General features: G+C 36.1%; 1 protein-coding gene across 2 annotated transcripts in view; it reads right to left on the bottom strand.

Annotated features, from left to right (window-relative positions):
• ERG (ERG, ETS transcription factor) overlaps positions 1-25870 on the bottom strand; it is a 295512-nt gene that overhangs the window by 131165 nt on the left and 138477 nt on the right. The window lies entirely within an intron of this gene.

Below are 25870 nucleotides of genomic sequence, written 5' to 3'. Positions count from 1 at the left end.
GGGCTATACATACATTGTGCTTCTTTGTCAGTTACTGCAAACCAGAAACACATGTGAAGTATCAGGAGCTACCTTGTTGTGACCCATGGAAGTTGAGGCTAACCCAGATCATTCTTAATAATTCAAAACTGTCACCTTTTAGCCACTTAAATTTTTTTCTCACTTACAAATACAAAAAAAGAATTGACAGTACACATTTAAATCCATTTCCCTCTGACCACATGCAGGTTGACTCAAATAAAAGCCAGAAAAAAAAGCTCACTCCACTGAATTGTGCAGCCGTCTTCTGCATATACTCTAGCTTAGGTGATCATCACTTTTAAGAAACTAAGATCTGGAAGAAAATATTGTCAGATTTTTAACAAACCAAAATGTGAAAAGTAGATATTTCTGTCATGACCTTTCCCCCAAATTCAGTAAGTACAGCATTCCTTGGATTATTAGATTGTTTGTAAATATAAGAAAACATAGAAGGTCTAGGGTGAAGAATCTAGCAACCCAACTAATGTTTCCCTAACATTGAATTCCCTTGAGTTTCCATTCATTTTCCTATATTTAAAGGTAATGAATATAAGTAGAAAATCAATAGATAGAGGAATGATTAATTACTTTCCAAATGAAGAAATCAATCATTTATGTGCTAAGCCTGAACAGTCTGTAAATATTTTATCTATAAAGAGGAACTATTTTAACATAAAATCAAATACAAAATTGCTTTCAGCATTGAATATTATTTTTGCCTTAGAGCAGGCACAAGGTAGAATGCCTATAGATACAAAGGTAGACATTGATTGATTTTTAATGCCTACAAACACAGCAATTACATTATCATGCTATACATGGGGCTTCCTATCTTTACATTGAAACTAGATTTATACATATGTAGAGATAAAAGATAAGATACAATCATATTATTATATTTCATGAAATCTAAGACTGTGGATGGAAAGATGTAAAGCACACCATGATTTAATGTGTCATTGGAAATTAAAAAAATAATTCTGTCAATCAAAACTAGCCACAATACTTTCTAAACAATCAATTGTGAAGATATATCCCAATTTTTTAGAACAAATATATACCTTAGAATTGATGAAAATTGGTACATTTATAATAAAACAAATCATGAAAGCACTAAAATGTTATTTGGAATAGACAATATGGTTTCTCAGCCTCGGCACTATTGACATCTTGGACTGGATAATTCTTTGTTGTGAGGGGCTACCTTGTGCATTGAAGGATGTTTGCTAGCATTGCTGAGCTCTGCCCTCTAAATGACAAATTATCCATAAGCCATCCATTAAATGTGAAAATAAAGACAACAGAAATAAAAGTTTCACTTCACAAGATTTTGAGTGTATCCAAATGACAAAAACGAAAAAAAATTTTGCAGCATTGGCCAGAATGTAGAGGATAGAGCACACTCATTCATATATATTGTGAATATGGTAATTTATCTTTTGGTTCAGGAATTTCTATTCTAGAAAAACATCTTTTAGACAAAGGCAAAGATACAAGAATGTTCACTATTGCATTATTGAGTAATAGTAAAAAAATGAGAATAAACCTTATGTTTATAAATCAGAGGTTGGAAAACATACTATAGAGTATTAAGAATGAGGTTGATCTAAGTGTAATACATAGAAAATGTATAAGAAGATATAAGAAGTTTTAGAATATTATCACACACATATATTGGCACATGCAGAGAAATGTCTTGAAGTATAAACTTCAGTTTCAAGGGAAGGATCATGGGATAACTGTCCTTTTTCAAGTCAATCATTTGAGAAAAGTTGAGATATAGTAAGTATTTCTTTGGTAATCAGAAAAATATCTTTACATAAATCATATTCTAATTTAGAAATACTAAAATGTCAATAAAATTTAAATATATTAATAAAAACATAATGAGCTACCAATTAGACTTTATAGAATACATAAATGCATATTAACACAGAAGCAAAAAGGTTGAGGCTTATTCATTTATAAAAGAAATATTTATTGAGAATATACTTTATTAAATAAACTGTTAGTAAAATAATAAATGAGACTTGTTAAAAGACTACTGGGAAAAATAAAATTTGAATTGAGTCCCAAAGAAATAGCACACGTTCAAATTGTAGAGAAAGTGGCAAATTTTTTTAGGAATAAGAAACAGCAAAAAAAATGGGTAAAGAATTTTGTCCATCATGAAAGAAGCAAAGAAACTGCCTGTAAGATTATTTTGAGAAATATATCAGTTTGGGAAAATATCTTGATATCTACAGATAAATATATGTTGTTGTTTCAGTTGGGCAGTGAGAATTCACAAGAATAACTCAAAGGACATGACATAAAATGCTTCTGATTAGAGCACATTTTGTGGCATTGCATACAGAGATGCCTGTAGGGATCATTTATATTTTGATACTAACTTGAACAAGGTTTGATTCTGCAAATTAAAAAAAAGAGTAACTGTATGGTGGAGGAGTACATAATAATGCTGCTGTTTCTGTGGGTGACTTCCTGTGAGAAGAGGTAAAGGCATTGACCTCAAAAAGTTATAAAAGTTAAAGAAAGAAAAAGGAAAATAAAATAAAAAGAACCAAATTCATGAAATAGAAAATAAGCATATGGTATAAAAGAACATTTAAAAAGCCAAATCAGGTTCTTTGAAAAAATATATGTATTTATGCATTTGTTCATTGCTGGTGATTATGATTAAAGACAAAAGAGAGAAGCTAGAAATAACCAAAGTCAAGAATGAAAAGAGGGGTATTACTACAGATCCTGTAGACACTGGAAGGATAATAGCAAATTATAATCAAGTTCCTATAAAAATAAATATGAACATTTAGCTGAAGTAGATAAAATCCTCGAAAAGGTAATTTCCCAAAACTGTCAAAGGATAAAACACAAAAATCTGAACTCCTAAAACTATTAAAAACATTAATAATCTCAAACTTCTTTGAAGAAAAACTAGGAAAAATGAAAAAAGAAAGAAAATTTCAGCCCAGATTAATTTATCAGCAAATTTTAACATACATTTATAGAAAATTAATGCCAGTCTATGCAAACTTTTCCAGATAACAGAAGGGAAAGCTTGATATCAAAATGCAAGTAGGACATTACAAAAATGGAAAGTTATAGGCTAATCTCACACATAAATGCAGATGCAAGAATCCTAAATAAATTTCTAGAAAACCAACAGTATGTAAAACAGAATAATACATACTATGAACAGGTTGAGTATACTGCAAGAATGAAAGCTGTTTTAACCAATGTAAATAATCAAATTTACACTGTAAATGGGAAAATTAATATGATAAATTTTAAACAAAAGAAGAAAAAGCTTTTCATAAAATTAAATATATATTCATGATAAAAACTATTAGTAAATTAGAAATAAAAGAAAAGTTTATGAATCTCAAAAAATTTTTAAAGGCATCTACCAAAACCTGCAGTAAGCCACATATTTTAATGGTAAACCATCAAATTGTCATTCTTTGAAGTTAAGGGAAAAGACAAATGAGGTCTACTTATTGCCACACTTATCACAAGTTGTACTGAAGGTTCTAGTTAGTAGACAAGGTAAGAAAATACAATGAAATGTCAACGAGTTGGAAAAATAAAGAAAATTTTATTTACAGATGACATTACTTTTTTTACACAGAAATTCCAAGATAATTTAAAAATAAATAATTAGAATTAATGAGTAAGTTTGGGAAGTGTGCTAGATACTAGGTCAATATACAACATTCAATTTTATTTTTATATAAAAGCATTAATAGAAAATAAACTTATTAAATATACTATTTTCACTAGCATCAAAAATACCTTAAAATATGGGAATTAATCTAAATAAGATATTCAGGGCCTTTATGCTGAAAACTACAAAATATTATTAAAAGAAGACCTATATAAATGAATAGATATAGCATAGTAAAGACTTGATATCATAAAGATTCTTCAAATTGAACAATGAATTCAAAGTATAGCCTATCAAAATTTGTGTGGAACTTGACAAATTATTCTAAAACTTTCATGGACATGTACAGGTTAAAAAAATAGATAAGTTGCTCTTAAAGAAAAGTGAGGTATAGATTTTTAAAAATCATCAGAGACTGTTATGAACAACCATATACTAACAAATTGGAAAACATAAAGGAAGTGGATAGTTTCCTGGACACATACAGTCTACCAAGACTGAATCAGAAAAAAAAAAAAAATTGAAAACCTGACACACTAATGACAAGTAATGAGACTGGATCAGTAATACACAGTTTTCAAAAAAAAAAAGAAGTCCAGAATCAAATGATTTCACTGCTGAATTCCACCAAACTTATGAAGAACACTTATTTTCCTCAAACTAGCCCAAAAACTTGAAGAGTAGGGAATTCTCCCTAACTCATTCTACAATGTCAGCATTATCTTGATACTAAAACTAGACAATGATGCAACAACAACAAAAAAAGAAAACTACAAGACAATATGCCAGATGAAAATAAACACAAAAATTCTCACCAAAATACTAGCAAACTGAACTCAACAGTATAACAACAAGTAATAAACCATAATCAAGTGAGATGTATACCAGGGATGCAAGGATGGTTCAACATATGCAAACGAATAAATGAGATACATACCATTAACAGAATTAAGGACAAAAACCATATGATCATCTCAACAGATGCAAAAAAATCAATAAAATTCAACCTCTTTTAAGAAATACTCTCAACAAACTAGGCATAGAAGGAAAATACCTCAACAAAATAAAAGTCATATATAATAAACTCACAACTAACATGTTGAATTGGGAAAAGCTTAAAGCCTTTCCTCTAAAAGCTGAAAAAGTACAATGATGCCGACTTTTACCACTTCTATTCAATATAATACTGGAAGTCTTAGCCAGAGCAACCAGGCAAGAGAAAGGTATAAAAGGTATCCAAACTGGAAAAAAGAAAGCAAAGCTCCTCTTTGCAGATATGTGATCTTATATCTAGAAAAACCTAAAGACACCATCAAAAAACTCTTAGATCTAATAAATTCAGTAAAGTTGCAGGATACAAATGCAGCATAAAAACAGTAGTGCATCCATACACCAATAATGAACTAGCTGATAAAGAAACCAAGAAAGCAATTCCATTTACAATAGCTACAAAAAAAAGAGGTATAAATCTAACCAAGAAAAAATTTGGAAGACCTCTACAGAAAAATTACAAAACTCTGATGAAAGAATAAAGAGGACACAAACAAATGGAAAGCCATCCCATGCTCATAGATCGAAAGAATAAATGTCATTAAAATGACCATACCACCCAAGCAATCTATAGATGCAATGCAACCCATATTAAAATAATGATGTCACTTTCATAGAAATAGAAAAAAAATCCTAAAATGTATAAGGAAACAAAAAGAGCCTGAAAAGCAAAGTAACTCTTAGCAAAAAAGACAAAACTGGAGGTAGCACACTGCTTGACTTCAAAATGTATTACAAGGCTATATTAACCAAAACAGGATGGTATTAATATAAAAACATATACCCCAACCAGTGAAACAATTAAAACCCCAGAGATAACTCCATATATTTATAGTCAACTAATTTTCATCAAATATACCAATATCATATATTGAAGAAAGAATACCCTCTTCAATAAATGATTCTGGAAAAATTGGATAGTCATATGCAGAAGAATGAAACTGACCCTTCCCTCATCATATACAAAAATTAACTCAAGATGAATTAAAGACTTAAATATAAGTCCTAAAATAATAAAACTACTAGAAGAAAACATAGGGAAAACACTTCAGGATATTGGTCTGGGCAAACGTTTTATGGTTAAGGTCTCAAAAACACAGGTAACAAAAACAAAAATAGGTAAATTGGACTATATTAAATGAAAAAGCTTCTATACACCAGAGGAAACAGTCCACAGAGTGAATAAACAACCCACAAAATTAGAGAAAATATCTGTGAACTGTTCATCCAACAAGGGAGAACCCAGAGTATGCAAGGAACTACACAACTCAACAGTAAAATGATAATCATCATCATCATCATCCCATTACACAGTGGACAAAGTATGTGAGTAGACATTTCTCAAATGTCCATACAAGTGGCCAAAAAGCTTATGAAAAAAATGCTCAATTCAACAATTATCAGGAAAATACAAATCAAAACCGCAATGATATTATCATCTTACCCAAGTTGGAATGGCTGTTATTAAAAACACAGAAAATAACAGATGCTGACAGGGATGTAGAGAAAGGGAACTGTTATATACTGTTGGTGGAAATGTAAATTAGTACAGCCATTATGGAAAACTGTATGTTAGTTCTTAAAAAACTAAAAACATACTGTAAGATCCACCAATTCTACTACTGGGCATTTATCCAAGGGAAGAGAAATCAGTATATCAGAAAGATAACTCTACTCTCATATTAATAGCAGCTCTATTCACAATAGCAAAGGTATGGAATCAACCTAAATGTCCATCCATGAATGAATGGATAAAGAAAACGTGGACTGCTATTCAACCATAAGAATGAAACCATGTTATTTGCCACAGTGTGGATGGAACTGGAGGTCATTACATTAAGTGAAATAAGCCAGGCACAGAAAGACAGATATTGCATGTTCTCACTCATTTGTGGGAGCTTAAAATGCAGATTGCATAGAGGTAGAGAATAGAATGATAGATAACTGGTGGCTGGGAAGGATATGTGGGTGGGAAGAAGGATAAAAAGACAGTAGATGTGCCGACTTCCTTCATTTGCTTCTCCAAGTCACTCTCCACCCTTCTCTGTCCTGCTTCTTGCCCTAGTTAATGGGTACAAACATAGTCAGATGAAGATATAAGTTCTAATGTTCAGTAGCAAAGTTGGGTGAGTAGTTAATAACATGCTATATATTTCAAAATAACTAGAAGAGAGGATTTGAACACTTCCCAACACATAGAAAGGAAAAATACTTCTGGTGATGGATACCCTAAATACACTGACTTGATTATTACACATTCTATGCATGTAACAAAATATAACACATAATCCATAAATATGTATAAATGCTACGCATCAATTTAAGAAGCCAAACTTGAAAAAAAATGCAGTAGGACAACTTGATCTACCAAATGTTATTATAAAGGCACAGCAATCAGGTCAGAGTGGTATTCATAACATAATGAAAAGAAGGAAAGCCCAGAAACAAATTCTCACATATATGCACACACTCTATTTGTGACAAAGATGGCAGCTGATTGTTGACAAAGATGTGGAGCAGTTATAAAATTGTTGGTACTGGAAAATGGGATACCTATATGCAAAAAAGAAACTTGAGAAGTAACTCAAATCATCATAAAAATCAATCCCAGGCAAACTGTTGTTCTAAATATGACAGGTTAAAAACTATAAAGTTTCTGGAATGTAATATAGAAGAATATAATCATGACTTTGGGATGGGCATGATTTTGTACACAAGGCACAAAAACACTAACTGTAAAGAAATGACAAACTGAACTTCATTAAAACTAAAAAAAAAAAGACAACTTCTTTTCATCAAAAGACACCATTAAGACAATAAACCAATCTAAGTGGAATCACCTAAGTGTCCACCAATGGACAAATAGATAAAGAAAATGTAATACACATACACAAGGGAATTCCACGGAGTGGAAGATGATCTTTTTTAACACACATGACCTACCATTCATATCCAATAGATAAAGATCCTTTATAAGTCAATAAGTACATAACCCAATGGAAAAATAGAGAAAAAACTTGCACAGTCATAAAAGAGAATATACAAATGCCCATTAAATATATGAAACAGTCTTGTACTTCATTAGTAACCCAGGAAATGCCAACTAAAACCATAAAGAGATAACACTACCTGCACATCAGAATGTCTGAAATGAAGAAGACTGACAACAGCTTTTGAGGAAGATGGGGAGATGGGGGGCACCAAGAATTTTTACACGTGGCTGGAGTTTGGAAAATATCCTTATTTATCAGTCTAGGGTCTGCCACAATGCAGATTGGAAATTCAAAGGGGGTAACTCAAGAGAATACAAAGAAAGTACTTACAAAGGCAAATATAGTAAAAACTGATGGGTGACAAAGTCCTTAGGGTGAGCAAGAACAGGAAGGCATTTCTATCCTCAGGTCTAAAAGGGCAAGAGAGGTAAAGGTTATAGAGCTGTGGTTGTAATTATAGCAGAGGAAAACCAACAAGTCGTGAGTTCGCCTAAGGGGAAAGAGCCATATCAACCCATGGCCAAAGGGAGAAAACCGAGGAAGCAAATGGCTGAAGTCTCTCTCTTCCTGCTCTCTGTCTTCCTTCTGGTGCCTCACAATCGCTAAGCCCAACAGAAGACAGAGGACAATGAGCCTATTTGACATAACCCCCAGAAGTCAAACTCTCAAGGCAAGAAGCAGGAAGGGGAGTGGACAGGAGAAGTAAACGAAGGAAGTCAGTTCATCTACTGTCATTAAAGACTCCATTCCCACTATTCACCACACATGGTGGAAATGTGTGCACCAAAGGACTCCTATAGAAAATGTCCATAGCAGTGTTATCCGTCATAGCCAAATACTGAAAACATCCAAATGCCCTTCAGTAGTAAGGTGAATCAGTAAGCTGTGGCATACTGATACACAGGCACATTCTAAAGATGATGAAAAATTTAAAAATATAGCAACACATGACAAGATGAGTGAACCTCACAAACACAATGTTATGGGGAAAAAACTCAATACATAGGAATATACTGTATGATTACATTTACATAAAGATCTAAAAGGAAGCCAAACTTATCTATAGTGACTAAGCATGCACATTTAGATGAGAAAACAATGAAGAACAGCAAAGAAATGATCATAAAAATGAAGATAATTTTCTTCTTTAGAGGAAAGGAGGGGTAAGAATTGGGAAGAGGCATGGTGGAGCTGTTCCCTGTATTATAATTAATTATGGTGAACATTTATTTTTCAGGTACTTCTCTCTATGTTATGTTTTAAATTTCTTAAAAATTAATGTGTGCATAACGATGAGATATTAGATGTTAGAAATGTATTATCTTATTCTATCAGTCAAATACCGCATCTAGCTACATGAGTAACTAAGATCAGGTCATCGGAAGCATTTGGTATAAAATACTCTTTGCATAACCCCTCCTCCAAAACCCAAACCAAAACCAAAAAGCCCCTCCAGTGCTACTTTTCTCCTGAGGTAAGTAGGTCAAACTTTTCACGTGTGGAATACTTTTATAAGCAGTCAGATGAAATGTGGAAGATGGAATAAGCTTGCCTTGCAATAATTTATCAACTCACATTTTGAGTGAGATGAGAAGGAATGGAGAACAGTGCTATGAAGCATCAGGGATTCTTTTCAAGACCCTCACCATTCCTTGGGATAGCCAGAAGCTGGAAGAGGGGCCTCCCTGAGAAGTGGCCCTCTCTGAGAAGGTGGCACTAAGTCAGACTTGCACATGAATAGGAGCTAGTCACTTACAGATCCAGAGAAAAAACCCTCTGGACTAAAGAACCAGTTTCTTAAAATTCCTGAGCCGTGCATACACTTGAGGACATTAAAAAAACAGACAGACTGCTGCAATGTCGTGACCCAGGCTGAGTAACTTCATATGTATCTGCAAGGTGGGCAAGAGTCAGATCATACTGAGGAGTTTGAACTTATCCCCAGTATGGCAGGAAGCCCCTGAGACCAAAGATTAATTGGGGATTGTCTGATTTTTTGGGTGCATTCTAAAGGTTCTCCAGCCGCAGTGTACTGGGAAAGTTTGTCAACATGCACAAAAGAAGCTGAGAAAATGAAGCTAAGATGATACTGCATCAATCCAGGTGAGGGATGATGGGCCAGGAGCAACTGGAGAAGGAATGGCGATAGATTGGAGGTAGAGAGTAAGGAAAAGAAAAGTCAGAGATGATGTGTGGCTTGTGGTGGTGGTTGTGTATTTTTATGGTCTTAACAACAACAAGGAGACTTGGAGACCACAAGATTGGGGAGGGCAGATCAGGATCTGTACTTTAAGTCTGAGGTGCTCATAGATGTGCATGTTGAGATATCAGGAGCTGGTTATAAACAGGAATGCAAGATTGGAAATCACCAGTATAGGAATATTTTTTAAGCCATGGATTGGATCTCATTTCTTACTGAGGAGAGGCGTGTGTAGGCAACAGAGAGAAGGTTAGATGACAGCTGAGCAGAGACAGAAGAGTCAGCCTAGGGCACAGGGCAGGGGAGAAGGATTTCCGGGCTTTGGTGAGTGCCCAGTGGAGATCAGTGAGCACAAACTTAAAGCAAGACCAGTCAGCACAGTTCCCTATGTGTGCTCAAGCATCATTCAGCAGTTCAAAGTGCAGCTACCATATATGTAGCCAAATCCTGGATCAGTCATCGCAAAACCTTACTAATTATGTCTGTCATTAGCCAAATTTTATAGCTGAAGGTAAAATAGCACGGAGGAGTTAAAGTAACTTGCCCACAGACCAAAGTCTTTCTTATTCCATACTTTGCATCCTAAAATACTATATGACCTCCAAAAAAAGGAGGGAGGTACTCTAGGAGAAAATAATCTCATAAAAAGAAATAGACAAAGCAAAGAACTTCAGGGTTATTGGGAAAGGTGTCTTCCATATAAATATAATATGGCTCATCAGTGTGAATAAAATGGGAAAGAAACATGGTACAAAGGAAGCTCACTGAATTTATTTGTTGAAAAACATAATTCAGATTTTGAATTTTAGAAATAAAGATAGAATAGTAAATAACTTATGAAATGTTTTGGGAATTTGTAGCCCAAGTTAGACAAATGACAGATTTCCTCTGAGCAGGCAAGAACTATACTACTTGCAACTCCACTAAATGAACTTCACTTGGCAATTATAATCACCATAAATTTGATCAGACAAGGGTGTCTTGGGGTACATTTGTTGACACAGATACTCTTATGTGTGATATATTCTTCCATCAAAGATTTGTAGTTTATGGAATGAATACTAAAAACATGATGTGAATGAAATTCAGACATCTGTTAATACATTTGATAATTATTCCTCTCATTAGCTAAATTACTCAGTATGAAGGGTTATAATTGATATTATGTATAATAACTACAAATTGTATCATATGAAAATGAAAAGTTTTCTATTATACAAAGAATTGCATTAATCTCAACCTAGAGTAGCATCAATAATTTTTAAAATAATATATGGTTTTCTTCCTATGAATAAACCACTAGGAAAAAAATTGCTTTTAAGAAGTGTTATAAGTGTGGGATACTTCATATATGTTTTGCCAAAATTTAGTTAATTAAATTAAAAGATATAAAATAAGATTTGTACTTTTTCTCAAATGTAAGAAAAGATTTACTTTTGAAGTAATGCTCTTTACAAAAGATGCATTTTGGTATTTTTTCTTATTGTAACTATAAATTTACTAGTAAAAGGTTTGTGTCTTGATTTACTAACATTTGAAAAGATGGATTATATTGGTATTGCAAGAGGAGGATATCATAAATTAAAAATTCATACATAAATTGTATTCTCTTATTTGCAATATGACAAATGGTTGTGTTAAGTTACAACCAATAAAAACGATTTGAAGGTTATAAAATGGATTTTGCCATAACTGCTGTACTCGCAAAGTTAAAATACTTATATTTTTAATCATCAGTTTGTAGTTTGGACGATCATATCAAAATATTATGCTTTAATCAAACAAGTATCTATATGTAGCTTCATATTACAATATGAAAGTTTCATTCAAAATATTTTAAGATATTTACCAAAGTTCAATACAGCTCTTGTCTCATAAATCAATTTCAGACTAGACAATAGAAAAAACTAATTCTTGTTTACTTCAGTATTTTTCAAGCCAATCCCAAAGACAGATCGGTTATTCTCAGAATTTTCAGTAGATGTCTGAGTAACGTTGTTCTGACAATCTATTTAGGTACTCTATATTGCAAACAGAGTGAGAACAAAAAAAAAGGTATAAGCTCTACAAAATTATTTCTCTTTGACAAAATATATTTGTGGAATAAATACATTGTACATATGGACTAGGGTAGGTATTTCTCAAAGTAAGAGCAACTTTGGCTCTGAAAAATGGTTAATCAAAGGAGGCTTTGTGTCTGGGTGAGCCCAGTTTTTCACTCAAAATAGTTTTATTAAATACCATTGGATCACACACATCCAGGTTTGCTCCCTGAAATATGCTCTATAATTCTTTTGAAAAGACACTTAAGTAGCAGAAAGGGCATGCTAAAAATAAAGTGGGTTCATATTTATACACAGTTCACGTCTTCTAAGTAGTCCCTGGCTGAGCTCAGATTTCTTAAAATGAACTATCAGACAGTTGGTTATCTATTGCAAATAAGCAATCTACATGTTATTCTTGTACCTTTTTGTAGAATCCAGAAAGTAGCATTCTTACATAGCATATCTTATATAACACCAAGTCCATATTTACAATAAGCATTCAAATGAGTATCTGTCATTAACATCTCCCCCCAAAATAGTTAGAAAAAAAATTCTAAGAAAATACCTTATCTTTTATTTCACATAGAGAATGGTATTGGTTGTTAAGATAATAATATTACTAATATATCCTATGTGAGGAACCATAGTTAAATACTTTATGTTACATGAACCAGCTCAGTTCATTCTCACCACACCCTTATAGATTAGGTGTTTTTCTTCCCATTTTACAGAGGAACGAATTGAGGTTTACACAGGCAAACTCCTTTATCCAAGGTCAGAGAATAAGAGGTAAAGCTAGGATTAGAGCAAAAATCTCTATGACCAGGAAGCTGGTGGTCATCCTGAACACTTCCCTGAGCTTACACCCCCTGATGAATGTTCTAGATCAGTTTCTCACCCAATTCATTAATGTAATCTCAGTAACACCCTAGTTGCCCATGTGAAATATTCACCTACATCTAGCCCAATTTGCTACTGAATTTCAATGTTATTTCATATGAAAACAATCAATAACAGAAAGGACCTGGATCTGGTTTTGAAAACATAATTTGAAAGGAATTTACTCTGAAGGCTCCGAGAAGCCCAGTGGTCACCCATCAGTACCCTGAAAGGGCCTCTCAGGTACCGCCACTCTCCTTTGGATGCCTGCATCAATCTCAAAATACACGTCTGGCTTCTCCTGCTCATAAACAGTAACAGACAGTTCCAATATCCAGAGGCAAGGCTACGCTTTAAGAGACACTTTGTTTTTGTAGGTGTTCAAGCATTTGGAATCAAAGCAGCAAAATTATTAAAATTAATCCAATTTTCTTTCATTTATTTTGTTAGTTCATACCTCTAAAAGATATATTTTGGAAGGCACCATTCAACCCGACCATTTACAAATCAAAGCTTTCTTGAGACCTAACCCAAGCTAGGCAGCAATGCACTGCCAGCTCTGTGGCCCTCCCCACCTGGAAGGAGTATGGAATGCACTGTTTGACTTGAGCTCACATTTAATTACAGTGTCAAAAGTCTAACTTAAATGGCTTTAATCAGTTGCCAACAGTATGAGTCTTTCTGGCTTGAATTTTTATAAACAAAGAATAAATTCAAATATGTCACAAAGTGGCAGCAATTCGTTGACCACTGGACGAGGAATAGTTATGCAACCACAGCTCACCGGGGAAAATGTCAACGACTTCATATATATGACTCTGCTGGTGCTTTCAAACGGTTAGTCAACAAGAATCATCAGAAAGCTAAATGAGCTATCTGCGCTGAAATTACTCAGCCTCTGACATCCAAACCTGTGCCTGTTCATCAATAAAGCCTGTTGACTTTTTCTGCTCCAATTGGGAGCATTTTTCAGAAACATTATAGCTTTTTGAAAATATTATAGGCAAAAGAACCCTTGAGAATAAAATAGTGTGTGATTAAAAACTCCAAAAGACAGGAGAGGTGCTAAAGATTAGGTTAGATTTTCTTCTTTCTTGACTGAGGTGGAAAAGACAGAAAGCACTTGGCTGTTCGGAAGGAAGGAAGGAAGGAAGGAAGGAAGGAGAGGAAGGAAGGAAGGAAGGAAGGAAGGAAGGAAGGAAGGAAGGAAGGAAGGAAAGATTGATTTTCAGAGCCAGTAACCATGTCCTTTATTTTGGAAATGTTTAAAAGTCTGCAAGGAGATATCTTCTTCAGCTCACCTCAGCACCAGTGGGCAAATAACTACTGAAAGACTCCTGAAAGAGAATTCTCTAGCCTTCTCTGTTTGAGATGCAAATTAATAGTACTTGTAATTAATTTGAAAATTAATTTTTAAAACTGAAGGAGAAATTTATTTCAGGTAATCCAAGGAAATTGGTAGAGACAATCTAAGAGGAATATTCTGCCCCCTCCCTGCAGGTACCATAAGATCACAAGTGATGTAGCTAGTGTCTTTCAAATCTTCCTAGGTCCCTTCAGCTTCCCTTGTTGTTAATTGTTGTTAATTCTCTCTCAGGTCCTGTATTCTCCCATCTTCTCCATGAAAGGCCACGTGCGTGCCCATGGTCTTCCAGGCCTCTACAGATGTATGCCTTCCACAGCTCTTTGAGCTCTGCCCCTCCTCTGGATTTGGACCTATGCATCCGAAAGCCTACCATTCACCTCTCCCAGATGTCCACTCGTACTTCAGAATCACATGCAAAGCTCTCCTAAAGCCCCACCATGAAACCTACCCCCAAGATCCTGCTGACCTGAACTGCTAAATGCTGTCACATGACTTTAGCCATGTCAGCTTTTTATGAGGGAGCAGAGGCATTTTCACATCAATGGGAAAATGGCCATGGACTTCTACATATCTCCCATCAATTTACTGCATTTGGCAGAGAGGAAGGAAAGAAGAAAACAAGCTCAAGATCCCAAAGTCTTTGCCTGTGCTGCTAATCATACTTTTGGCTGAGATATGGGTCTATGAAATGCAAAGTCTGGAGCCAGATGGGCCAATGAAGGATTTGAGCAAAACATCAAACTTGTTGTTTTGGGTTTTTTTTGTTTGTTTTGTAAGGTAATGAGATGAACAGTGAAACAGGAAGAATCAATTTTTTAAAATAATACCTGTTTTTGACTATTGTGCGAGGAAAGTAACTCTAATGTGGGGAGTATGAATTCAAAGACATGTGAGGATCGGGCATGGTGGCCCACACCTGTAATCCCAGTACTTTGGGAGGCCGAGGCAGGAGGATCACTTGAGCTCAGGAATTTAAGATCAGCCTGGACAATGTAGCGAGACCTGGTCTCTATAAAAAAGAAAAAAGAAAAGAAAATTAGCCAGGTGCAGTGCTTTCACCTGTAGTCCCAGTTACCCAGGAGGCTGAAGAGGGAGGATCGCTTCAGCCCAGGAGTGGAAGTCTGAAGTGAGCTATGATCATGCCACTGCATTCCAGATTGTGCAACAGAGCAAGATCCTGTCTCTATAAAACAAAACAGCAACAACAGAAAAAAATGTGAAATTTTAAAGAGAGTCTTGAAGAAAAGAGGGACTAAGAAATGTGATGATGGAGTCTGTTTTAAGTGTAGATACTGTGTGTGAGGGAAGTTTGGGAGGCTGCTGGCGAAAGAGGAACATTCTCCTTCTAGGATGTGGTTGAAAAACAGGGATTCATATAAAGGAGTAAATAATCCACAAATGAATGAAATTCCTTAGAAACAGGAACCCAGATCCAGAGGTCATTAGGAAAATGTCATGTAAACCCACTCTCAGCTGAGTTTGTTGCACAAGCCTGTAGTTCCAGTTATGTAGGTTGAGGTGGGAGGATTGCCTAGGTGACAGAATGAGACCTTGTCTCTAATATATATATAATATACATATATACACACACACACATATGTAAAAAATAATAATGTAAACTTCACTCCGCCTCTTTCCTCCATTTCTAGAATTTCACACCAAATAAATTAAATGTATCTGCTATAATCTTTTTTTTTTTTTTTTGAGTTGGAGTCTCACTTGGTGGCCCAGACTGGAGTGCAGTGGTCGCTCCCGGCCACCGCAGCCTCGACCTGCTGGGCTCCGGCGATCCTTCTGCCTCAGCCTTCCAAGTAGCTGGAATTACAGGCATGAGCTACCATGCCCGGCTGATTTTTTGATTTATTGTAGAGATGAGGTCTCGCTGCCCAGGCGGGTCTCGAACCCGCGGACTCAGGCAATCCACTCACCTCAGCCTCCCAAAGGCGTGGGATTACAGGCTGAGCCACCGAGTCCGGCATCTGCTATAATCTTAATCATAAATGTGTCTGTGATACTAACAACTAGAAACTATGTAAAAGAGCCAAAGTAGTACTGCAGGAATAAATTCGAGTCGCTGCTATGTCACAGGAGACAATGGCATGATGGGAAAAGACACTCATGGTTATATTGATAAGCACACAGAGCAGTTAATAAAATTTCACTGTAAGTGAAATATTTTTAGCTTAAATTGAAACGAATTGTTTTCATTTCAATTTTTCAAGTAAATTTATAGATTTACATGTAAATGCACATAGTTTATTAAAAACACATGTATATATTAATTAGAAGACCAATACCTAAAAATATAAATCAATGTCATTCCTCAGTAATGTGACTCAGGAGAGTTTGAATTTTCTTTTTAATAGCTAATTTTATTTACTAAAATGTCTACCTGTGCTAACTTTGTAATGAAAATGTTACTGTTTAAAATAAACAGAATAAGCCGGGCTCAGTGGCTCAGCCTGTAATCCCACGCCTTTGGGAGGCTGAGGTGAGTGGATTGCCTGAGCCCACGGGTTCGAGACCCGCCTGGGCAGCGAGACCTCATCTCTACAATAAATCCAAAAATCAGCCGAGCATGGTAGTGCATGCCTGTAATTCTGGCTACTTGGAAGGCTGAGGCGGAAGGATCGCTGGAGCCCAGCAGGTCGAGGCTGCGGTGGCCGGGAGCGGCCACTGCACTCCAGTCCGGGCGACAGAGTGAGACTCCAACTCAAAAAATAAATAAATAAATAAATAAATAATAAAATAAACAGAATAAAAAGCACAAGTATAAAAATATCATTAGAATGAATGAAAGTATAAAATAAAGCAGCAAAAGAAGGAAATTATATCAAGAAATGGAAGAAGTATGTTGAGAATTCTGTCTTGGGTAAAGTCTTAGCAATTGAAGAAAAAAAATCCTAGTTCAAAAGTAAAGGGAGAAGGATGATGACTTCCAGAACGTTCACCATTTACTAAGAAGGCCACCAATTTACAAGAAGACACTGAACATCTCTACAACCTCAGATGTTTCCCATGATAGATACAGAGCAGCATAATGAGGGAAGTCTCTGAGAGGACCTCCATAAAACCATCATGAGCACTGTCAACATGGTCTATCCCTTGCTGGCTCTTGGTGAAATTCAAGGATATAATAGTAAGTCAAAGTTGTATGAAGAAAAGTCCACATGGAGTGGGGACAGGAATGTGTCATAGTCCTTGGAGGCCAGAGTTGTTCAAAGTGTGGTCTCAGACTTGCAGCATCTGAGCACCTGGTAGCTCTCTGGGAATGTAAATTTGTAAACTCCCTCCCCAAACCTACAGAACTCTCTGATGTGGACCAGGAATCCATGTGTCAATATGTCCTCCAGTTTGAAAAACTCTGTGGTGGGTAACTTCCTGCTGGCTTAGTCCAGGGATAACGGTTAGTGAATGTTGAGGAATGGCTAGTTAAATAATCCCTAAATGATTCCTGAGAATATCAGTTTTCCAGTCAAGATTTTGACAGCAGCTGATGACAAATAGGCTTGTGACCACAGGGAAGATCTGAAGGGGACATATCGAGTGCAGTTTTTCGCCTCTGGTCCTCATTCTTGGGGTCCCACCTCCACTTCTTTTACAGAAAAGCCAAATAAAGAGACAGAACTTTCCATGAGAGCAAGACATGTTGAAGACCAAAGAATGACTCAAAATTGCATGAGTGGCCTTGCCCTGAAAAGCTTGCAGAGCAGAGGCTACTAAACAGCTACCCTGGTAAAGCCCTAATGTGAGAACAATAACGTGTGATTTGTGGGGCCATCTTCAATATGGCAATGAGTTAGTTAGAGCCACAGCATGAATCTCCAGGTGGTTAAATGAGTTTATTCTAATAAGATTGCATACTAGTTTCCTAGGGCTGTCATAGAAGTAACGCATACTGAGGGGCTTCAACAACAGAGATTTATTGTCTCACAATTCTGGAGGTTAGAGCCCATAATTAAGATGGAACAGGGTTGGTTCCTTCTGTGGCATGTGAAGTAAATCTGTTCCAGCTCTCTCTCCCAGCTTCTGGTGGTTGCTGGCAATCTTTGGCATTCCTTAGCTTATAGATGCATCATCTAGATTTCTACCCTCATCTTCACATGACTTTTTCCCTGTGTGTATGTCTGTCTCCAAATCGCCTCTTATTCTAAGGACACTAATTACTGGATTAGAGGTTCATCGTATTACATCTGCAATAATCCTATTTCCAAGTAAGGTCACATTCAAGTCTCAAAATATGAATTTAGGGGGGGACAAATCTTAATACATAACAGATTGTTTAGTATTATGCACTAAGAATCCATAGTAAACCTTTATAAAGGTGACTTGATTGGACTTTAGTATAATTAGTATCTAAATATTCTTTCTGACAAAATTTAGTCGAATTTTGAAGCATCATTGAGAGTATCATGCTATTAGTATGAATAATAGAATGATCCCTTAATTTTTTAAAAAAATTATATATCTGAATTCCATCTAAAATTCACAGTAAATTGTCCAGGTACAAATTAAATGAGAACATCATCATCAGTCTTTTGAAGTGTATCCTTTCAGACATTTTGCTAAGTATGGTGTTTACAAATGTGCAAAATTATTTAGCCAAAAATAAGAAGATCTTTTAAATATATATATTTTAAATTTTCTTTTTTCATGAACTATATTATGACTGCCTTTCCATATCAGTACATAGAGTTTTACATTATTATTTCAAATGACTGCCTAGAACCTTTATATGGCTGGGTCAGATTACTTCTTACTGGTTTTCCTAACATGTCAGGCATCGTCTGCCACTGCATTTGTATCCTTGTCACCTCTGCCTGGAACGTATCTTCCCCTATGGCTTGTTTCCTCCTCTTCAAGTGTTTTACACAAATGTCAACTTCTCAATGAAGCCTTGCTCATCACTTTATGGAAAATTCCAACCCCCCTCCCCATTACCCCATGTCTTTTCTCTCTACTTTATTTTTCTCCATCTCCCTTATTGCTTCTTAAATATTTGGCTTAATTATTTGGTAATTGTCTTCCCCAATAGAATGAAGGCTCTACAAGATTGGAGATTTTATCCATTTTGCTCGCAGCTGGAATCCTGGGTCAAAAACAGTGCTTAGCACACAGCATATACTTTAATAAATACTGTCAGATGATTGAATCATCTTTTTAGTAGAAAATTCGGTCACTTTCAATATTCTGATATTCAGAACAGAGTTCTTCTTAAATTTATACAATGACTGACTAAGGAAAAAAATCCTAGAAATAGGATTAAGTCTAAGTATATGAATGTTTGCTAAGTTTCTAATTAATATTAGCAAATTTGTACCTCACACTATGTTTTAAATTGTTAATTAGAAACTTTAAATTTAAAGTTTCTAATTAATGTTGACAAATTTCTGCTCAAACAATTTTAAAATTGTTTTCAGATACATGATCACATTTGAATCACCCTAATAGTCTAACAGAAGTTAATGGTATAGTAAGTTTCCCCAACCCTATGCAATTCCCAGGGTAGACATTTAATTGAGACATCCTCATCTGCAATTCATTGAGAAATCTAATGTCGTTTTGATCCAACTGATGGGTGAGCTTGAGATTTTAATTCTTGGAAGCAAATCTATTTTTTTTTTTTTGTAGCCTATTTTCCACTCACCCTAAGGGGATTATTTCCAAGGAGTTGAAAGTCCTTTTTACAAGATTTAGGAACCATCAATTGGAGCACAACTATTAAAGTTCTGAATTAAAAAGCAAAAACTTTCTAGCTGTGTCTTTTCAGCTTAATATAATTTATCACAGGCCACATAAACACAAGCATGACTAGGTCACTGTTAGAATCCTGTGTTTAGGGGGCCTTCACTTATCCTCTGATACAGACAAATCAGGGTCTGTGGCTGGCATTTGAAGCTCAGTTCAGAAATTAGCACTGAAATCCTCAGTTGCCCAGGTATTTTATGTGTGCATAGAAAATTAGCTAGCTGTAGAAACTTACTAAGAAATTTATTACACTCAAATTTTTAATACATTTATTCGCAAACTTTTTTACTATTCATTTAATTATTATCATTATTTTTTATTTTCAAGCTTAATGAACATCTTAATAACTTCTAAGATACACTGGAAGATTCCCAGCCTTTGCAGTTATTCAGGACCCTGACACAGACTCATAGCCACTGGCTTGTGAACAAAAGTGAAAGGTGTCATTGGTGTCCCAGGTATCATACGAAACAGGTGTGAATTCTATGAACTCTTCTTTTTACTGATAGGTGTCCCTGGATGCCCTGTGTTGATACAATAGTGTCATAAGATGGTGGAACTTCTGTCAGCATAGGTACTGTAGTGACTGTGTGGTAGCACATGAAACAAACTCTTGTTTGGTTAATCCACTGGGATTAATTTGCAGTTTGTTTCCATAGCACACTTTAGCCTACCCTGACAGAAGCATTTCTCCAGAGTTCCACTAATGGGGTCACTGAATTTACGATGATTTTCTTGCATTCCTGATAGAATATACGCCATTCCTTTCACTAACCAGGGCCACAACATAAAGCATTTCCAATCTGACCACAACCTGTGGTCTCAAATGTGCATGTTGAGAAACAAGAGCATAAGGAAAAGTTCTCATTCCACAAAAAGTGACTTGTAGTGCCTGATCATCCAAATTGGATGCATACCCAGACACTCAGTGGATAATGGTGCCTGCAGAGGAGATTTAAGGGAGGAAAAAACCACTACATATAATATCAGTGTCATAGATAAAGATCGACAGGGTTAAAGATCAAAAGGTCTCTTTGTTCTTCCAGATTGTATCTCATGGGCTCACGGTGAAGAGAAGTGGATTATGATTGTAGATGACTTTGATCACATTTATCTTAAAGTAAGATTAAAGTATTTGTCTCTAGAGTTGAGGTCCATAGGAGGGCCATCCCCCCCAATAAGAATTATTTATGCTCATAAATAATCCTAATATCTGAATCTGATTATGCTCATAAATAATGCTAATACCTGAATCATTCCCAATTCTATACTCAGGCCACCTGGATTCATTTATTCAAAAACCATTTACTGAGTGAATACTATGTGTCAGGTGCTATTCTCAGCATGGGAGATATGGTGATAAGTGAGATAAAGACCTGCCCCCATGAAAATTATATTCTTTACTAGAAAAACAGGCAAAGTCTAAAAATCTATTAAAAATGTACAATATATCATATAAAGATACTTAAAAAATTAAAAACAGGGAGAACAGACAGTGTTTTGGGTAGAGTGGGCAGGGCAGGGCTCTTTGAGTGTCAAGCTGAGAGCTGCAACAACTTTTAGGGAAGAATGTTCCAGGAAGCGGAAGTAGTGAGCACAGGGTCTTGAGGTGGGAAAAAGTGTAGAATATTCTAGAACCAGCAGGAAGCCATGTGGCTGCAGTAGAAGAGTCAGTGGTGCTAGGACCCTGGATAGATCTTGTGGGACCTTGGGGACATGAGCAGGAGCTTTGATTGTATTTAAATTGTCAAGGGGAATATGGTAGGATGTTTAGCAGGGCAGAAATATTTAATCTGTACTTTGAGGAAAACACACTCACTTCCATGTGGGGAATAGACTGTAGGCATAGAATGTAGGGAGCCAAGAGCAGAGGCAGGGGCATGAATGAGGGGTAATTTTAGTATCCAAGAGAAAGATCTAGTGACTTGAATTGAAGGGCTGGTGGTGGAAGAGGAGAGAAGAGGGCACATTAGGATAGATTTTTGAAGGCAGAGCCTACAGAACTTATTGATGGACTGGATATGAAGGCAAGAAGGTTGAACAATGATAGCAAGGGTTTGGGGTTAAATAACTGGGTAAATGGTTATTCCATTACTAATATGGGCAATACTAGGGAAAGACAATACTTGGTGGAGGGTGATGATAGATTATTTCCTTAGACAAAAGTCATTCAACTATATGAGGCTCAACAGAGTATCAAGTTAGACTCAAATGTCTAGCATACTGAAGTGTGTCTTCATTTTCTCTGTCAAGATACACATTGCCACATTAGTTAGTCCTTTTTGATCACTGATTTGATTTATCTGTATATATTAGGTTGATGCATAAGTTCATAGCACTTGTTTTTGACATGGCAACACTGTGGTGTTGGAAGTTTATTGTTTGTCATTTGGAGTGTTCTGCATGTAAATACACCATGCGTTTTGCAGATCTGAAGAAAGTTAGTGCTATTTGTGGGTAAAGAAGATGGAGTGTCAAGTGGGAAAAAAAAATAACACTTCCGACACATTCTTCTATTTGAATTTAACAGAGAAGTAAAGGCAGAGGAGGTGGCTCGAAACATTCGTGCCCTGTATGGGAAGAATGTCATCAGGCAGAGTGTAGCAAGAAAACAGTTTTGTTGTTTCAAACAGGATCATTTTGACTTGAGTGATTCTCCATGTGCAGAAAGGTTATTGGACTTTGACCACATGGCTTCCTGCTGGTTCTAGAATATTCTACACTTTTTCCCACCTTAAGACCCTATGCTCACAAATTCCGATTCCTGGAACACTCTTCCCTAAATGCTTAAATCCATGATAGTCCATGTCATTTCACCCGAGAATTGGCAAACATGATGAACTGTGACCAGTGAACCACAGTGCGACATTTGCATTCCATGGGTAGCTGAAAAATGCTGCCAACTTATGCATCAACCCAATACATAGGTATAAATATAGATGTACCACATTCTTCTTATAAAAATTCTAATTTTATGAACACTGTGGTACCCATTCTTCCATGACTCACTCTAAACATAAAAATACACATACATATGATTTTTATTTTGAGTGGCATGCTCTATCACTGTTATTTCTGGAGGGTAGGATTCCAAACTGTGTGGGATTTTTTTAACTTTATTTTGTATAATTTCATGAATAGTTTGCACTTTTTAAATACACAAATAATTATTTGCATACCCACACATACAAAAGAAGTGACATTCTTCAGAAAAGCTCTTCTTTTATGGAAAAAAAAGAAAGTAAAATCAAAATGAGAAGCCATGGTCCTTTGGAACACACTGGAGGTGACTCAGAGAGAGCCCTCCCACAGTTTAAGATCAAATCTGAAATACTATGTGGACTTTTAGTGGCAGTCTAATCAGCATAGAGTGTAATGACAACATTTTAAAAAGTGATGCTGGCATTAATACTGCATCCCTGAGAGGACAGACAGGATAGTATAGAAAATAAAATCCATGGGAAAGAATGACTGAGGAAACTGCAGGACTTTTCCTGGAACAGAAAGAAATGAGATTTGGAGGAAGGAATAAGTGTGTTGTCTTCAAGTAACTGAAAGGTTCCATTTGGAAAAGGGATTTACTTATTCTTTATTGTTCAAGTACTTCCAGAGGTTTGATCTAAGACCACTGGGTGAACTTTGCAGAAAGGCCAGAAAGCTTCCTCTAAGGGAAGAAAGAGGACAGAAAAAGTCTCAAAACCATCTGTCAGGGTTCTGTGAGGGAGATTTCTCAACTGGGTGTGGAATTGGAAGGTATAACTCGAAATCCCTCTAAACCTACAATCTATGTCATTTGGCTTCTTGGAGTGGAGTGGAGATGACATCTTTACTTCCTGAAAATTCCAACTCAAGAAGAGTTACATATTCAACATGTGCATGCTGTCCCCAGCGTCAGTGAGAGAATGCAGCAGAAGCAAGTTTTTGCTACATAATGAATTTGACTTCCACAGGACTCATTTTCATATAACTTTCAAGAGTCTTAAAAAATGTAAAAAGGTGAGGATCCACAAGAACAAATGATTTTCTAGTCCCATCCAGGTTTACAATATAAAATTTTGCAGTGATGACTAAACATGAAACTTTGCATCTCAGGAAAGGCTTGTGGTATTTACTATTCAATTCAAAAGAAGTAATAAAGTTCTATGTGGGTAGCAGCTGAACTATAAGCCATGCCAAACCTTCATGCCCTATGAACAATGACTAGGCCTGTAGATATGGATATTAATAATAAATCATCACCAACCAGAACTTTCTTTAATGGGGTAATGGGCAGAGAGAGTAGGCTTCGGGTTGGCCTTCCTCCAGCAAGGGTAAACACTGAGAGAACGTCTGAACACATGGAGCACACAGGTCAGGAAGCTGGAAGTGCTTGCCCTAGCACATCTGGTGACCAGTAGTGTAGACTCCCCATGGAAGGGATGTCAAGGCGTCGTTATTCAAAGTGACCCTCCCTCGATCAGGATAATCAGAAACAGCTCACAAATAAAACAAGCTGTAAGAGTCTTCGTCTCCTCTAGGTAACCTCCCCCACCTGATGACATCACTTCACATGTGGCGACACAGTTTTGCCAGGACTTCTTCCCCCCCTAAGATTGGAATCCAGCAAAAGGCTAAAATTACCACTTAAAACAAAGTCTGACCCCTCCTTGACACTTTGAAGAAGGATCAGGGCAATAGCTACTCTCACCCCTTCCACTCGCCATAGGCAAAACCTCTCTGCTTTGCTTTTGTAGAATCTGCTCTTCCTTAACTGGTAAAAGACTTAAAAGAAGAAAAAGAAATTAACTTAGGAGATGCAATTTTTAATTGTTTTATATATCTGGCTTGATATACTAAGGAAATTGCTATTTTATACGTAGAACAGCGGCAAACAAATCTCAAGAGATTAAAAATCATGTTCTTGTGGTTTTCCTTTAAAAGCTGCAAATTTGAATTCAATTTAAAAAATCATGGCACAGGGACAAAATAAGAATGAACAAAGATGGGAAAAATGTCTGCAGCATTCTGCAGAGTCAAGCGTGGCTGTGAACGTGCATGTTTCCAATTACACATCAGGCTCAGTGAGTTCCAGGAGACAGATTCAGACAGAACCAAAGTGCAGTGTGTTACAAAGGGCCCAGGCCAGGAAAAGCTTCACAGAGTCCTTTTTTTTCAGCTGAAGCAATTGCGTGGACAATTCATTTCGTTTCAAGGAAAAAACAAACTTACATAAGAAAGAAAAATATTATTATATGATTTCTCTCTTTTGCCTTCCAAAACAAAGCCAAGTTGTGTTGGTGTAAGAACCAATGTTGAGTATTTCTTGGTTGTTTTTAGAACAATAGCAGGTCACAAAGCAAATAAGCTGGGGCAGAGCAGGGGTGGGGGGGGTGGAGGCTCAAGCGCAAGCGAGTGCACTCAGTTCTCCATCAGACAATCTAGAGTAACGAAAAGGAAAACCCTTCCTATTACTCATAGGAGCAGAAAAATAACAAATAATAATTGGGCACATGGAGGTTTTGACAAGATAAAATGTTACATGAGTCAAGAGTGCTCATTTCTGGCTTTATTTGAGCTACAGGAAAAAATAAACTGATTTCCCCCCCACATACTAAGACACATTAGTTTAGGGATGGAGAATGTAGTTAAGGAGAATGTGATTATGGGCTTCCATTTCTGATGGAAAATAATTTCTGCAGTCGTGACTAAAGGTTATCTCATAAAACTAAAAGAAGCCTTGACACCTTGCCTTATCCCTTCATCGGAAGCAATTCTAGTTTGGAAACAGGTGATTATTTGCAGGGGATTCTAAAAAGGGAGCTGGATCTAAAAGACTGGTGTATTCGAAGGAGTTCTGGGAAAATGGAGTGAGGAAACAGCAATAAATGAAGATTTCTGATTTGAATCCCACGCCTGGATGTA

The sequence above is a fragment of the Carlito syrichta genome, unplaced genomic scaffold, assembly GCF_000164805.1.
Source record: "Carlito syrichta isolate Samal-C Ts95f unplaced genomic scaffold, Tarsius_syrichta-2.0.1 Scaffold302518, whole genome shotgun sequence".
NCBI lineage: Eukaryota > Metazoa > Chordata > Mammalia > Primates > Tarsiidae > Carlito > Carlito syrichta.
The sequence above is the reverse complement of the archived record's forward strand: the minus strand, read 5'-3'. Positions and strand labels throughout refer to the sequence as shown.